The 17,374-nt window shown below is 45.7% G+C and overlaps 1 pseudogene; it reads left to right on the forward strand.

The window, feature by feature from the left end:
• Window positions 1-674: 674 nt before the first annotated feature.
• LOC138242775 (uncharacterized) lies at window positions 675-13,765 on the forward strand (annotated as a pseudogene).
• The last annotated feature ends 3,609 nt before the right edge of the window (window positions 13,766-17,374 follow it).

The raw sequence follows: 17,374 nt of genomic DNA on the forward strand, positions 1-17,374 counted from the left end.
CAAAGTCACATTTAAACTTTCTGTAAAATTAAAAAAACACAGAAATACAAGCAGGCACTGATTTGTGTCCAGAATACTCCAACGTAACAAATGCTTCAAGCACATTGAGCTCCTTGGACATGTAAACTGCTAGATGGTTAAAACTTCTTTCAATATACAGGAGATCCTGTGTCCGAAATCCTGAGGTGCCTTTCTTCCTGTCTTGTCATACAGAATGTATAATTAAGGACAATCACATATGGCTTGATTTTGTTAATGGAAGTATTTATTTCCTTTCTTGGAACAACGTATTTTTCGAGAAATTCATACAATTTGCGAAATATGAAATACTTGCTTATGGTGCAGGATTAATACTGCCAGCTAGGAAGAATATGTCAGCATTTTTTTTTCTTTAACCTAAAACCTGCAAAGGGAGACGTTTTCGTTGTGGAAGGGCAAAACAATAAATCTGTTCCGTTTCACAAAATTCACACTTACGAACGGTGCAAGTCGCAGGTGATTCACTCCTCTTGACTAGGTGGCGCTAGGAGGTGCAGTTAAGTTTATATCCGGCTGCAGAAACTCCTCTTTCTCAGCTCCACTTCTCGATTGTTTTGAAGCCGCGGCCGCGCTAACGAATGACGTCATCACACGGCGCTACCCAGCATACCCGTGGGTGCTTGAATGATTTTCTTTCTATAAAGAAGAAAGTTTTTTTTTATAACTTCAGTTACTGAAAACGTAGCATCTTGTCAACTGTGTTTATGCTTGAACAGAGCACAGCCCTGACAACAGAATCTGTGAAGAATAAAAATAAAGAAGCTGTTCTGTTTAAACATCGCAAGTCAGCCTTTGTTTCTGATCGACTCTGAAGAAGAATGGCGGAGTGCTTGTTAAATCTGCAAATCCAGCTTGACTCGTTCATGCACGTTTTGCTCAAATCGATCGTGTATGAAGTGTCAGAAGTTTTTGGAAACAGGATGTCTGACTCTGAGAACGAGTTTGAAGACAAACTCCGCAATATCTCCCAGGTCCTGGTGGGACGGGCCGTGTTTAAAATCACACAGTGTGTGGAGGACAGTGTCGGGAGTGAAATGGCGCAGCTGAAGAAGGAAAACGAGAGCTTGAAGTGGAGATTGCAGCTGTTGGAGAAGGATTTGGGAGTAAGAGGAGATCAGGGTACCCAGACGCTTCCCTGTGAAGTCACTGCAGAAATAAAAGAAGAAATGGACATGAAACTGTTGTCAGGTCAGTGTGGTGACGTGTATGAAGTCGGAGTATGTGTGTGTGTTTAAAACCAGTGTCTATAACTTCCTCACTGGTGAGGTCTGTGTCTGTATTAACTCCTCTGGAATATTAATCCACTGTGTCTGTATTAATCCCTCTCTCTCTTAGTGCATTGTTTATGTACTGTACTGTGAAGTAAGTGTGCCTGTATTAACCCCTCTCTCTGTGCATTGTTAATGTACTGGAGTGTCCAGTCAGTATTGCTGTATTTACCCCTCTCTGTCAGTGCAGTGTTAATATGCTGTTATTTCCAGTTTGTCCTTGTCTGTATAAAGTGTTAATGTACTGTAGTGTCTAGTCAGTGTGCCTGTATTAAGCCCTCTCTCTCTCAGTGCAGTGTTCATGTACTGTAGTGTCCAGTCAGTGTGTCTGTATTCACCCCTCTAAGTGCAGTGTTGATGTACTGTAGTGTCCAGTCAGTCAGCATGTCTGTTAACTCCTCTCTCAGTGCAGTGTTAATATGCTGTAATTTCCAGTTTGTCCGTGTCTGTATAAAGCCCTCTGTCTCAGTACAGTGTTAATGCACTGTAGTGTCCAGTCAGTCAGTGTGTCTGTATTAACCTCTCTCTTTCTCAGTGCAGTGTTAATGTACTGTAGTGTCCAGTCAGTGTGTCTGTATTCACCCCTCTCTCTCTCTGTGTTTGAATCATGTGGCCGTGTTTCTTCATTGGTTTTGTGTTTTTTTCTGTCTTTTTTTTGGGGAAAACTGGGTTTATTTTCATACCATGGCCAGTTCTGGAGGCTCTGATCCTCCAGACTTCTCATTTTAGAAGTTAACACAGCGCCATGGAGTGAAAATTTCCCCTGTGGAGTTCTGTCCTCTGGAGAGGTGTGTTCTTGCGGTCGGGGAGGTTGTGAGCTGTAGGAACATCAAGTCCGCTTCCCGCATGAGTGGAGGGATAGTTATTTTCCTGCAATCTATTGATCTGGCAAATGCCCTAGTGGTAAAGGGGGCCATCCTGGACGGCACCTTCACCCCGGTGCTGCCTCTCGTGGCCCCAGCTCGGAAGATCACCCTCTCCAATGTGCCTCCGTTCATGAGGAACGAGCTGCTGTAGAGGGAGCTGTCCCGTTACGGACTGGTGGTCTCTCCGATCAGGAAGGTCCCTCTGGGCTGCAGGGCACTTCAGCTGAAGCATGTCATCTCTTTCCGAAGACAAGTCTACGTGATCTTAAAAAAAACCCATGGAAGAGATCAATGTGGATCTTAAATTTCGGATTGACACCTGTGATTATGTTGTATTCGTGACTTCGGAATTGACGAAGTGCTTTAGGTGCGGGAGCGAGGGGCATGTGGTGAAGAATTGCCTGGAGGTGGAGGACGAGATGGGCAGGGAGCCTCAGCCCCAGGGTGCACAGGAGGCCAGGAGACAGCGTCAGGCAGCGGGGAGTGGAGCAGTGCAGGGAGGCAGCAGGGAGGCAGAGCCCACAGCCGGGGTGCAGGAGAGGAGGTTGCTGGAGGGGGCAGGTGAGCCGAGCTGGTGGTGTCCCATGCAGGAGAACAGATAGCAAAGAGTGGACCACCTCAGCCCTCAGATGGGAGCTCCCCACACCGGGGAGCAAGATACGAGCACTGGCGGAGCAGGGGAGCTGCAGAGCCCCGCTGCTCAGGAGAGTCAGGGAGAGAGAAAGCAGGCAGTGACACCGATGGAGGAAAACTCGTCACAAGTGCCAGCAAAAACTGTAGACACGGTGTGGGGAGGAAATGAAGTAACATCCGGAAAAATAGACGATGGTTTTAAGACGCCGTGGAGAAAGCGCACGAAAAAATCTGTGCAGAGTGTGGTGCAGAAAAAGCACAGCACAGAGAGCTCGGTGGAGGGCGGCTCTGTCGCCAGCCCGGGGGCCGCGAGTGTCTCCGACACTGCGAGAGTGAGGACGCGCTGGAGTGTCCTCGCCATCGCCGCCTGGAGCTTCTCGGAGTCCGTGAGCGACGATGACGAGGGTGGCTTCACAGACACCTCCTCTCTTGCCTCGGGCTCCTCGGCCCGGCAGAGCTGCAGAGTAGGCTACAGTTTCCAGAGCATTAGGGAGTTCTTAGAGAAGACTAAAGGTAAGAGGGGAACTGTGGTCGAGGACTTTTTTCCCCAATACTGAGCTCTTTGTCCTCTCCGCGACGCACCATCTGAAAAGGCACAGGTGCGAATGACTTCAGCGATCAAGAGAGATGGCGCCTGAAGAGCTTATTGGGTAAGATCAGGGCAGGACCGCGGAATGCACCTCAGCACGAATGAGTCCCGTCTCTTACATCACATCACTATCCTTCTGCGTGCTATGTGTCTGTTCGTGTTTTATGTTGTTTCTTTTTTTCTTTTCCGCAAGCATGGGCGGCATTAGAATAGGGAGTTTGAACACCAATGGGTGCTGGAGGGCTTTGAAGCGAGCTGAGGTGTTGGAGGTCATCAAAGAAAACAGCCTGCATGTGACGTTCCTGCAGGAGACCCGCACCGACACCAACATCATTGCCTGGCAGCGGGAGTGGCAGGGGGACATTGTGTACAATCATGGGTCCCCTGTGAGCACGGGGGTCACGATGCTGTTCTCTGTGGGGTTCAAGCCCCTCTCTATCGCTGTCCATGAGGTTGTGAAAGGTCGCCTGTTACTCATGCGAGTAGTTTACAGGAAGAAAACCTTTGTTTTTATTAACATTTATGCATTCACAGATGGTGGGGAGAGGGTCACCTTCTTCAGGGAGCTTGAAAATGCGCTGGTGACCTGCCAGCCTGAAGAGCTGGTCTTCCTGGGGGGTGATTTTAACTGCACAGAGAGCAGCACACTGGACAGGAATTACACAGGAATCATGGAGAGCCACATGGCCTGTCGGCCAGGAAGCTGCGCAGGATCCTTGTTAAATCTTTAAATCTGACCTCACTGACATCTGGAGGAGATGTCATGGGGACACGAGGCAGTACACCTGGGCCCAGGTCAAGGGGAATACCCTCTCTCTGGCCAGGCTGGACCGCATCTACTGCCGTAAACATCATTACAGGATCGTCAAGCAGTACTCCCATCTGTCCAGTGGGCCTGTCGGACCACTGTCTCACCATCTGCACAGTCGTCGTCCCATCAGTGAGGTCCCGCAGTGCCTACTGGCACTTTAATACCCAACTGCTTGACGATGCTCACTTCTGTGACTGCCTCCTGTTCTTCTGGTAGCAGTGGAGGAGTCAGAAAGCCCACTTTGTCTCCCTGCGGCAGTGGTAGGATATTGGGAAGGTGCAGATTCGCCAGTTCTGCCAGCAGTACACTGGAATTGTCACGAGAGGTATCCGTGAGTCCATGAAGGCTCTGGAGAGAGACATTCTGGAGCTCCACCAGGCTCTGGAGTGTCGTGCAGACAGGAGACTAATTGATGACCTCCACATCCAAAAGGATTACTCATTGGCCATCTGGACACAAAAGTGCAGGGAGCTCTAATAAAATCTAGGGTTCAGAGTGCATCACAGGTAGACGCCCCAACTCGCTACTTCTTTGGCCTAGAGAAGAAACCGGGCCAGAGCAGGCAGAGCCTCTGCCTGCGCTCGGAGACAGGGCAGGAGCTGCACGAGGCCGGGCAGATCCAGGAGAGGACCATGTAGTTCTACAAGACGCTCTTCTCCAGCGAGGCAAGTGAGGACTCGGTCTGCACATGCAGGTTCTTTGAAGACCTTTCACAGGTCCCCGAAGAGGAGAGTGCATGGCTGGAGAGGCCTCTATCCCTGGAGGAGTTCTCCACTGCACTCAGTGTCTTGAGTAATGGTATGACCCCTGGCCTTGATGGCTTGCCGGCCGAATTCTACTGTGCCTTCTGGGCCGTGCTGGGACCTGACCTGCTGGATGTGTTCTCGGAAAGTCTGGAGCAGGGGGACCTGCCACTGAGCTGCAGGAGAGCTGTTGTCACCCTGCTGCCTAAGAATGGGGACCTGTGTGACATTAAGTTTCCAGTGCAGAGGGGAGTCAGGCAGGGCTGTGCACTCTCAGGAATGCTATACTCCCTTGCTATTGAACCTCTGCTACATCAGCTGCGCCGGGTCATCAAGAGGCTGTCCATCCCGGGCTGCTCCGATTCTACTGTCAAGATCTTGGCATACGCTGATGACATCATGGTCGTGGTCGGAGGAGAACAGGATGTCAGGGCGCTACAGACAACTTTGAATGATTTTCAGTGGCTATCATCAGCCAAAGTAAACTGGGCCAAGAGTAGCGCCCTACTCCTGGGAGAGTGGAGTGAGACGGGTCCCCCAGTCTTGCCAGAGAGGTTCAGCAGGACCAGAGGGGGATTCAACTACCTGGGGGTGTACCTGGGGGACAAGGCCAGTGTGAGGAAGAACTGGGAGGGGCTCCTCGAAAAAGTGAAAGGTCGCCTGGACCGCTGGCGCTGGCTGCTCCCCCAGATCTCCTACAGAGGCCGGGTTCTGATTGTCAACACCCTGGTGGCTTCAATGTTGTGGCATTGCCTGCTGTGCCTGGAGCCACGAGCTGGACTGATTGAGGAGCTGCAGGCCACGCTTCTCGACTTCTTCTGGGATGGACTGCACTGGCAGTGGAGGGGTGTCCTCTATTTGCCCAGAGAGGACGGAGGACAAGGACTCGTTGACATCCGGAGCCGGGTGGACGCCTTTCGTTTGCAGGCAGTACAGAAGCTGCTGTTCGGCCCGGCCTCGCTGTCCTGGAGGGAGCTGACCTTCACCCTGTTGCATCTAGCAGGACACCTCGGGATCGACTCTGTTCTCTTCCTGATGGACACCAGCAGGGTTGACCTGTCTCCACTGCAGCCTTTCCAGCGTAGTCTCCTGAAAGCCTGGCGGCATCTGCACGTGTGGAGAGAAGAGGAGCAGCCCAGTCTATACTGGACACTCTGAGAGCCGCTAGTACACAATCCGTGAATGGACACAGAACTGGGCCGCTCCTTGGACTTTACTGGCAGACTGGTCCGCGCCAACGTCACACAACTCCACCACCTGCTTGACGTGGATCAGGACTGCTGGCGCAGCATGGAGTGGGCATGCGATGCTCTGGGACTACACTCGGGGCGGTGTGTGGACAGGTTTCTTAGTCAGCTTCGCTCTGCTCTGCTCTGCCTCTTGAGGAGATGCTGCTAGTCCAGGGTCTGTTTGAGGAACGCCACCTTCCAACCACACAGCCTCCTTTCCGTGGTCTGCTAGTGTCTCCTGCACTCAGTCCCTGGCCGACAGGATCTCTCCTTGAGTCCCTTGCTTCAGAGGAGAGGTCTCTAGCTGGTGTTGAGGGGAAGTGTCTGTATAGACTAGTTGTAACATCTAGACATCAGGCCCAGCTGTCTGCACTCCCTGACACTCCCTGGAGGGCTCGTCTGGGGGTGCCAGATGGTGTCCAGCCTGCCTGGGGTAACCTCTACAGATTTCCCCTCAACAAGAGCTGGACACCATCAGGTGGTGGAGTTGTGTGACGTTGGCTTCTCTCTTCTTGACTCAGCATCCCTAAACAAACTAGTTACGCGCATGAAACCCACCACATCTATTTTAGATCCCATTCCCACCACTTTATTCCAGTCCTGTTTCTCTTCTCTCTGTCCCATTGTCCTCAATATAATACATGAATCCTTGAGCACCGGCATTGTACCAACGGTCCTCAAAACTGCTGCTATTACCCCAGTGCCAAAGAAGCCTAACATGGCTCTCGACAATCTTAACAACTTTCGCCCCATCTCCAACTTACCCTTTCTCTCTAAAATTCTAGAACGTGCTGTCACACTTCAGTTACATAACCACCTCATGACAAACAACCTTTTCGAACCCCTCCAATCTGGCTTCCGTCAACTTCACAGCACAGAAACCGCCCTAGTCAAAGTCACCAACGATCTCCTAATAGCTTCTGATTCTGGTTCTCTTTCCATACTCATCCTTCTTGATCTCAGTGCTGCCTTTGACACTGTTGACCATAACATCTTGCTTTCTCGTCTCGAGACTGTGTTTGGAGTCTCTGACACTGCCCTCAAATGGTTTAAGTCTTACCTCACTGATCGCTGTCACTTTGTCTCTCTCAATGGGTACAGGTCTGAAATTGGTCTTGTCAAGTCTGGTGTCCCTCAGGGCTCAATACTGGGCCCCTTGCTCTTCAGCATTTACATGTTCCCACTTGGTCAGCTTTTAAGATCACATGGCCTCAGCTTTCATTTTTACACTGACGATACTCAAATATACATCCATACCAAACCCGACACTGATGTGGCTGTCTCTATTCTATCTAATTGCATCTCTGACATAAAAATTTGGATGACTCAAAACTTCCTTCATCTTAACTGTGACAAGACTGAAGTCATGCTTATTGGTACCCCCCATCAACTTCGTAAAGCCAGTCCTGTAACCCTGTCTGTAGATGGCTCTGTACTTGAGCTCCAATCAAAATTGAAAAACCTTGGGGTTATATTCGATTCTGGCTTAACATTCGACCCACATGTACAGCATACTGTCAAAACATCTTTTTTTCACCTTAGAAATATCGCAAGACTACGCCCTATGCTATCATTAACTGTGGCTGAAAAGCTGATCAACATATTTGTATTCTCTCGAATTGACTACTGCAATGCTCTGCTCCCTGGGGTATCTAAATCTACTCTGAACAAGCTGCAGTATGTCCAAAATTCAGCAGCCAGAATCCTGACCAGATCTAGTGCAAGTGTTCACATTACTCCTATCCTGGAGTCCTTGCACTGGCTTCCGGTCAAATTCCGCGTAGACTTTAAAATCCTCATGCTCACCTACAAGGCTTTACATGGCTTGGCACCTCAATACCTGTCTGAACTTTTATCGCCCTACTCCCCACCTCGCAACCTCCGCTCTTCAAATTCTGCCCTCCTTACTGTCCCCCAAGCCCGTCTACATTGTATGGGCGACAGGGCCTTCTCCTGCTATGCCCCCAAGCTCTGGAACTCCTTGCCCAACGATATTAGAGAGTCACCTTCTCTAAACTCCTTCAAATCCAGACTCAAAACCCTCCTTTTCAGAAAAGCCTTTACTTAACTGGTTCCATTCTTCACCCCTCTGCTCTTCTTAATACCATCTTCCACAGTCTCCTCTATTGTTATTGTTGTATTGTTGTAATTATAATTGTGTCCTGTCTTGTGAAATTTTCTTATTTATTGTTGTAGTCTTCTTATTTATTGTTATTGTCATCCTGTAAAGCGCTTTGAGAAGCCACCTTTAAAGGCGCTATATAAAATAAAGTTTATTATTATTATTATTATTATAAGAGGGGCCTGTCCCTTCTGCGCTCAGAGGGAGACGGTGTTCCACTACTACAGTGCCTGCCCCCACCTGTCGCCCATGTTTGCCGTGTTGATCTGGCTCTTCATCAACCTTGACCTGGCCTTCAGTGACATTATTTTCATGTTCGGGGTGGGTCATACGAGAAAAGGGAAAACTCAGACCCTCCTCGCCAACTTTCTACTGGGCCAGGCCAAACTCACCATCTATAAGACTCTGAAAAATAAGATCTCTGCTTCTGGGTCTGTAGACTTGGTGAGGATGTTTGAAGGGTTGGTGAAGAGCAGGATGTTGTTAGAATATATGTTTTATATTATCTCATAATGACCGTGGAACATCTGAAAAGCGTTGGTGTTTTGGAAACGTGCAGGATTGTGAATAAAAAATTAATATTCCAATTATGATTTTATTTTAATAATTCTTAAGGTGGGGTTCTAAGAATCAAGATTCATACTTTGTTTATTTTTTCTGTCAATAAAGATTGAATGATCTCTCTCGCTCAGTGTAGTGTTAATGTGCTGTAGTGTCCAGTCAGTGTGTATGTATTAACCCCCCCTCTCTCTCAGTGCAGTGTTACAAAGTACTGTCTTGTCCAGTCAGTGTGCCTGTATTAACCCCTCTCTCTCTCAGTGCTGTGTTAATGTACTGTATTGTCCAGTCAGTGTGTCTGTATTAACCCCTCTCTGTCAGTGCAGTGTTAATATATTGTAGTGTGCAGTCAGTGTGTGTGAATCAACCCCTCTCTCTCTCAGTGCAGTGTTAATATACTGGAGTGTCCAGTCAGTGAGTTTGTATGAACCCCTCTTTGTCTCAGTGTAGTGTTAATGTACTGTAGTGGCCAGTCAGTGTGTATGTATTAACCCGCCTCTTTTTGTGCAGTTTTAAAGTACTATAATATGCAGGCAGTGTGTCTGTATTAATCCTCTCTTTCTCAATGCAGTGTTAATATACTGTAGTGTCCAGTCAGCATGTCTGTATTAACCTGTCACTCAGTGCAGTGTTAATGTTCTATAGTGTCGTCGGTGTGTCTGTATTAACCCCTCTCTCTCAGTGCAGTGCTAATGTACTGTAGTGTCCTGTCTGTCAGTCTGTCTGTATTTACCCCCCTTCTCTGAGCAGTGTTTGTCCGTGGCTGTAAAAATGCCTCTGTCTCAGTGCTGTGTTAAAGTACTGTAGTGTCCAGTCAGTGTGTCTGTATGAACCCCTTTCTCTCTCAATGTAGTGTTAATGTACTGTAGTGTCCAGTCAGTCTGTCTGTATTCACCCCTCTCTCTCAGTGCAGTGTTAATATATTGTAGTGTGAAGTCAGTGTGTGTGAATCAACCCCTCTCTCTCTCAGTGCAGTGTTAATGTACTATAGTGTCCAGTCAGCATGTCTGTATTAACCCCTTTCAGTGCAGTGCTAATATGCTGCAGTGTCCAGTCAGTATGTATCTATTTACCCCTCTCAGTGCAGTGTTAATGTACTGTTATGCCCAGTCAGTGTGTTTTTATTTACCCATCTCTGTAAGTGCAGTGTTAATATGCTGTAATTTCCAGTTTGTCTAGTGCAAGTATTCATATTACTCCTATCCTTGCACTGCTTTCCTGTCAAGTTTCGTGTCGACTTAACAATCCTCCTGCTTACCTATAAGGCTCTCTGTGGCTTGGCACCTCAGTACCTGTCTGAGTTATCGCCCTACTCCCCACCTCACAACTTTCGCTCTTCTAATTGTGTTCAACTATTTGTCCCCCAGTCCTTCTACACTCTATGGGTGACATGGCCTTCTGTTTTGCCCCAAGCTCTGGAACTTTCTCCCCAAGGATATCAGAGTCACTTTCTCTAAGCTTCTTCAAATCCAGACTCAAAACCTTCTTCTTCAGAAGAGCCTTTATTTATCTGTTCTTTACCCCTCTGCTCCTACTGGACTTAGTACCACCATCTACTGACTCGTCTAACTGTGTATTCTCATCGTGCTTATATTGTGTATTTTATGTTGTTGGCCTTCTGTAAAGTGCTTTGAGAAGCCACCTTTAAAGGTGCTATATAAAATAAAGTTTATTATTATTATAAAGGTCTTGTTTTCTTGTCCTGTATTTACAGGCACAGAGACCAGTGCTCTCTCGGACGCTGGGGAAATGGCTCCTCTTGAACAGCAGCACAGTGAGGAGGAGTGGGGCTCCAGTTTGATGCAGGAGAGAGAGCTCACTGTTGCAGAAGGGAAAGAGACACTCAGTGAGCAGCACACAGAGAGCAGGCAGAGTGTCGAGGATTCTGTGCCCATGATGAAGACAGAGCCCGAGCGTGAGACGCCTGGGCTCTTAGTATATGATGATTTTATAGAGAAGATTAATAATCTGGACTCAAACAATATTACACAAGGTTGTAATGAGCTGGGCTGTGTCTCTGTACGAGAGCACAGTGAAGAACTGGATGTTTTAAATCTTACAGAGCAGGGCATGGAGTCCAAGTTGATTGACGCTGCAGAGCAGCAAACTGATGTACCTGGTGAAGAGAACAGTACTGAGTCACAGCACACAGAGAGGAGTCAGTACAGGGAGGAGCAACAGCAGCTCCTACAGGGCTTGATAATTAGGCCTTGTTCTGTTCAACTGGAGAGACTGTCATTGCAGAGTCTCAAACAATCATATGATACCTTAGTATCTGATGGCTTTACACACAGGTTTAATAATCTGGTTACTGAGAAAATTGTTAAAAGTTTTAATGAACTGGAGAGTATGTCTGTTCTTGGGCAAAGAGGGGAACAACGGAATGAATTAGACAGTTTTAGTCTCAGAGAGCTGGAGAACGAGCCCCGGATGATTCACTCTGCTGAGCAGCACACTGAAGGACATGGTGGAGGAAACAAACCTCAGCACCCAGAGCAAGACCATTCCATGGAGCATTGGCAGAATAAGAGACCCCAGCACAATCAGAGGATGAGGAAGAATCACTCAAGGCCTTGCTCAGATGGAGTGGACAAACTGCCATTACGGCACAGGGAGAAGCAGCGTTTCTGTCAGTCTAGCATTTCAAAGCCCTACCAGCACCTTCACACAAGAGAGAGACCTTTCAGATGTAGTCATTGTGGGAAGAATTTTAGTCACTTGCACCTATTAAAACAACATCAGCACATTCACATAGGAGAGAGACCGTTCAGCTGCAGTCAGTGTGGGAAGACTTTTAGTCAGTCAAGTAACTTAATAACCCACCAGCGCATTCACACAGGAGAGAGACCGTTCAGCTGCAGTCAGTGTGGGAAGCGTTTTAGTCAGTCAAGTAGCTTAATAGCCCACCGGCGCATTCACACAGGAGAGAGAGCATTCAATTGCAGTCAGTGTGGAAAGAGTTTTAGTCTGAAAAGCCACTTACAATCACACCAGCACATTCACACAGGAGAGAGACCGTTCAGCTGCAGTCAGTGTGGGAAGAGTTTTAGTCGGTCAAGTAGCTTAATAACCCACCAGCGCATTCACACAGGAGAGAGACCATTCAGCTGCAGTCAGTGTGGGAAGAGTTTTAGTCAGTCAAGTAGCTTAATAGCCCACCAGCGCATTCACACAGGAGAGAGACCGTTCATCTGCAGTCAGTGTGGGAAGAGTTTTATTCAATCGCATGACTTAAAAAAGCACCAGCGCATTCACACAGGAGAGAGACCATTCAGCTGCAGTCAGTGTGGGAAGAGTTTTATTCAATCACATGACTTAAAAAAGCACCAGCGCATTCACACAGGAGAGAGACCGTTCAGCTGCAGTCAGTGTGGGAAGAGTTTTAGTCGGTCAAGTAGCTTAATAACCCACCAGCGCATTCACACAGGAGAGAGACCATTCAGATGCAGTCAGTGTGGGAAGAGTTTTAGTCAGTCACGTAGCTTAAAAGCCCACCAGCGCATTCACACAGGAGAGAGACCGTTCATCTGCAGTCAGTGTGGGAAGAGTTTTATTCAATCGCATGACTTAAAAAAGCACCAGCGCATTCACACAGGAGACAGACCATTCAGCTACAGTCAGTAAGGGAAGAGTTCCAGTCAGGTGACTTAAAAACACTAATTTAGTCACCAGGTTTTTTATTTAATCATAGTCTAAGTCAAGTCAACTAAAATGTTTTTTAGTTCAAGTGGGTAGATGTGTCAGCATGTGACATCCACAGCCTAAACATTTATTTTCTTCTCTTTTCAGCATGGAACAAACCTTTACTTGTTCCCAAGATGTCTATTAGTCATAGTCACTTTGTAGTCACCCAATTTTGAGTTCAACTGGTCAGTTAAATTTTGACTATACTCTTATTTACATTTGACTAAAACAGAAATAGTTCTTGTCACGGAGTTTAATTTATGTGGATAAGAGAGCATATATATCAAATACAATAAATATTTATGCAATAAAGGGTAAATAATAAAGATTAAGATACTGTATGAATCTCTTTTAATAAAAAAAAATCTATTTTGGCACCGTTATTTATACTTATATTTTTTTTAATGCAACTATTTTTTGGAACAAGACAGGACAAGCTATATATACAGTGCCTGCAGAAAGTACTCACACCCCATTGTTTATTTCTCATTCTGCTGTGTTGCAAAGTCAAATTAAATCATATTTAAATGTTTTTTTCCACTCCTGTAGAAGCAATTCTCTATAATGTTAAAATTAAATTAAGTATTTATAATTCTGAAGACATCTATTAAAAATAAAAATGGAAAATTACTTAATTGATAAGTATTCACTCCCTTTGTTTTAACAACATAATTTGGGTCAATTATCTTGAGAGATCACACTAAATACATTAACAAGGTACACCTGTGTTCATTTCAAATTCACCGGTGTTCAATTGCTTGATTGCACAATAGATATCACTGACTGTGAGGTCTCACAACTGAAACAGCAGATCAGATCAGTCCTGCTGTCATTAAGACCAAGGAGCTACCTTTGGAACTTTGAGATGAAGTTGTTAGGAGGAAAAAAAATGGAGAAGGTTATAAAAAGATTGGCAAAGTTTTGAACCTTCCTAGGAGCACCGTTAAATCCCATTGTAACTAAATAGAAAAAACATGGCACAACCCAGACACTACTAAGATCAGGCCCTCCTACCAAATTGAGCAACCAGACAAGAATGGTGATTGTCAGAAAAGTGACCAAAAGTGGCCAGCTCCAACACTGACAGAGCTCTTTGGCGGAAATGGGAGAAACTGCAGACACAAACAATCTCTTGTAATACAATACTTTTGTAAATGAGAAATGTAAATCTTTCATTTTGAAAAACAAATTTTCTTGAATAAAAAATATTTTTGATTCATAAATGTGTTGAATTTAGTGTTCTTAAAACGAGGAAAAAATATTTCAATGTGTTAAAATGTGGAGGTGTAATGGGAACAAAATGCGACAACATTCCAGTGGGTGAATACTTTCTGAAGGCACTGTATATACACTCACCTGCTGTGACAAGACCCTGCTGAGACTACCCTGACTCAGGGAATTCACACACACAAAAACACAAGACAAAAGCCATTTTAAGGTCCAGCAGGATTTAACACAACAGAGTGTAAAACAAGCTACACCACTTCATAACCCTGCTTCACAACAACTAACACTCATCTTCTAACTCTGCTGGTATTCTCAAGCTAACCCTGTCAGCCTGTTGAAGGTGTAACTGACAAGTATCACATGATGCACCAGTTTGCAGCCTCAATGTATCAGCTACTACCAGAAATATTTGTTTATGGATAATATCATAATGCATTTATTTTACATTGTTAGAGAGTGAGACTGCAGGGAGGAATAAAGATTCCCTGATACTATTACTGTTACACCTGTAGCGGCAAGTCTTATTAAAATATAGGAATTAAGTTTTGCGATCCCTTGGCAGTGAGGCCCCATCTCTCTCTTCATCTCTGTGGTGCAGCCACAGAGAAGCTATTCATGCAGGCTGATTTAAGGTTTCTTTGGTAAGGGACAGCTTCCAAATGGGGATGCACATGCCTGGCTATCATGATCAATGGTCATCCATTGGTGCCTATCTGTCTAGGGAGTGCCAGATGGACATCTGGACTGCATTCTTAGTGTCAGGGATGGGTTACTCATATCTCATCTTGATCAACCAATCAGGAACTGGTAGGGCCGAGTAACCATGTGGGTCTCTGATGCCCATGAAACTTTCAGCCAATGAACGACCTGAAGTTCCTCCAAGTAAAAACAGGCAACACAGAGGGCCTGAAGAAGAATTCCAAAAAGAACAATTCCAGGGGTGCGAATGATTCCAGGGCAGGACGGCCCGCAGGCCAGAACAGTTGGGAAGCGCAGGACATTCTCGCAGCGCGCTTCCTGACTATCCTGAGACTCAGCCCAGACCACCATGTAACGGCCAGTGTGTCCGTGTGCCAGAACTTTCCTTGTTCTAAGAGTCGAGAGTGGAGGTTGCCAGCGCGTAACCAGAGGTTGCCACCTGAGGTTAGCACCAGCAGCAGGCCTCGTGAACAGGTCGGAACTGTGGACAGCTGAATCAGTATTCAGAACCCGCAGTCAGTTTTCTCCTATGCACAAACTTTGCTAGTTAAAGCCAACACTAACTAGCCGGTCTTCAGAGAGTAGCGCAGCAGGAATCTCTGTAGCCTCACCGAGCACCGCTTGGCACCTAGCCAGAGCGCGGATTGAACAGCAACAAGCCTGCAACTGTTTCTTTGTCCGGGGGAGATCTGAATCCCCAGAGATTGGATGAGTATTCAACTTCACTGCATTACTGCTCTAGAATTCAATTGTTATCCCAACCAGTTGATAACAATTTAATTCCTAAGAGTTATGTACCTGTTTTGAGTATCTAATGTAGAAGTTGTAACCATGAATGAATGAATGATATACTGAACGCATGTCCTCTTGATATGTGTAACTCTTTGTAACCGAATGAATATATACCTTTTGTATTCTGCTAACCCTCACAATAAGATCTGTTAGATTTACATGCACCTTCTATGTATTAATCCATGTATTTTAGTGTATTAGCACCTGTGTGTGTGCGTTGTTTGAGTTATACCGCATGGTTGGATTCTAAGGCCATTAAAAGAATCATTTTGTGATTTACTGCCACAATTAATAATTGTCCCAGTAAATGCCAAAACCCTTACAGAACTGGTGCCTCATGAGACCACACTACAACAGCTTTCTGACCTTTTTTTATTTGGTAGCTAGTACTGAATTGATCCCAGGATGTCATCCATTTGTTTCCTGAAAGAAAACTATCCCACCACCCTTTGTGTGAGCTATTGTCTCCCATGCTCATTTTTAAATGTACTTCCCTGTGGTTTCCATTGTTGAAACAACTTGGATATTTAGCTTGTTCCATGCTCCCACATCCCTTTGTGTTAAGGAGTGCCTCCCTTCCTGACTGGAGGACCTCATCCAGCTGTCTTGAATGAAGTCAGGGTATCAGCTTCAACACTATCACTGGGCAGCATGTTCCACACACCTACAGCTGCTTTCGTAAAGAAGCCAATTTGAAATTCACTTGTGCCCTGTACAGTGTACAGTAACACTTTGGTATTTATGAGGGTTAGGTGCCTTGAGGTCTCCTCAGATGGTGAATTTTCAAACATGGAACTTAATGCCTTGCGGGAAAATAATGTGTGGTTCCACAGTTCACAAAACCATAATTATTTTTTGTTATAACTATATCAGAAATAAGTGATATTAGTTATTTGTATTTTTAAAGAAAATGAGTACTGAAAACTTCAGAAAAGCATTCCGTCCTCCCTATAATTCTAATTATTGTATGTGTAAGCTAATAAGATCACTGCTATATAACAGATTACCATGTACTGGACTAAGTTTTCCTTTTCATTGTTGTGTGCATTTTCTTTTCTTTTAGATCTTATTTTTATTATTGTTAAAAAATGCAGCACTATCGTCTTGTAATGACGTTTATTACCTCACAGGAATAACTGACAGGAAAGTAAATTGAAACTGATAGTTAAGGGATTCATTGAAGATATTTGCTTTAATAACATTTCTTTTATCTGGCAACACAACACTGAGTCACGCACAGGCACTGCTCTGGTAACAGGTCCACACACAAGCCACTTCTAACGCTTTCCTGAAGGAAACTGAACAACTGAAGCATTACCCAGGATGCACGGCTCCAGAATCATGTTAAGTCATGTTAACGCACTTGTGTCTTATAACATTGTATAACCTTATAACACTTTTGTGCAAAGAAGCGAAATCACGAATATTGAACACGGTTTTACTAAAGAAAGTTGGCTGTTAGTAGTTTAGAGTTTAATGAATAAACCGCCTTTTCTAATTTTCCAGAATTACTACTCCGTCAAATGGACACATTTTCAAAACTGGAGGAACTGAAATTAGTACTGGGTCCATCTCCAGGAATATTGTGTGCCCTACCAGTTGGATTCAGTAAGGTGGTTACTCTAAGGAAACTGTACTTGAATATTACCATACAAGAGGAAGACACTATATAAGTTAATATCAGGTTGATCCATCCATCCATTTTCTAAAGTGCTTTATACAGTACAGGGTCGTGAGGAAGCCAAAGCCTATCTAGGAAGTAACAGGGGTAAGTCAGGATACACCCTGGATGGGATGCCAGCCCACTGCAGAGCAGACAGATACAAACATACATGCACACTCAGATCGAGGTCTGTTCACCTACCAGCACTGCCAGTGGACTGTGGGAGGAAACTGCATCACCTGGAGGAAACCCACATGAGCACAAGGAAAACATGCAAACTCCATGCAGACAGCACTGAAATTGAACCCAGGGCCACTGCGCTACAAGGCTAACCCTAACCCTGAACTGGAATAAGTGGTTAGAAAAAGGGTGGATGGATGAGTCAGACTAACAAAGATCTGTTGGAATGAATGGCTACTCCTGACCAAGACTGGGAACCAGTTTTTAGGTG

Source organism: Lepisosteus oculatus, chromosome 14, assembly GCF_040954835.1.
Source record: "Lepisosteus oculatus isolate fLepOcu1 chromosome 14, fLepOcu1.hap2, whole genome shotgun sequence".
Classification (NCBI taxonomy): domain Eukaryota; kingdom Metazoa; phylum Chordata; class Actinopteri; order Semionotiformes; family Lepisosteidae; genus Lepisosteus; species Lepisosteus oculatus.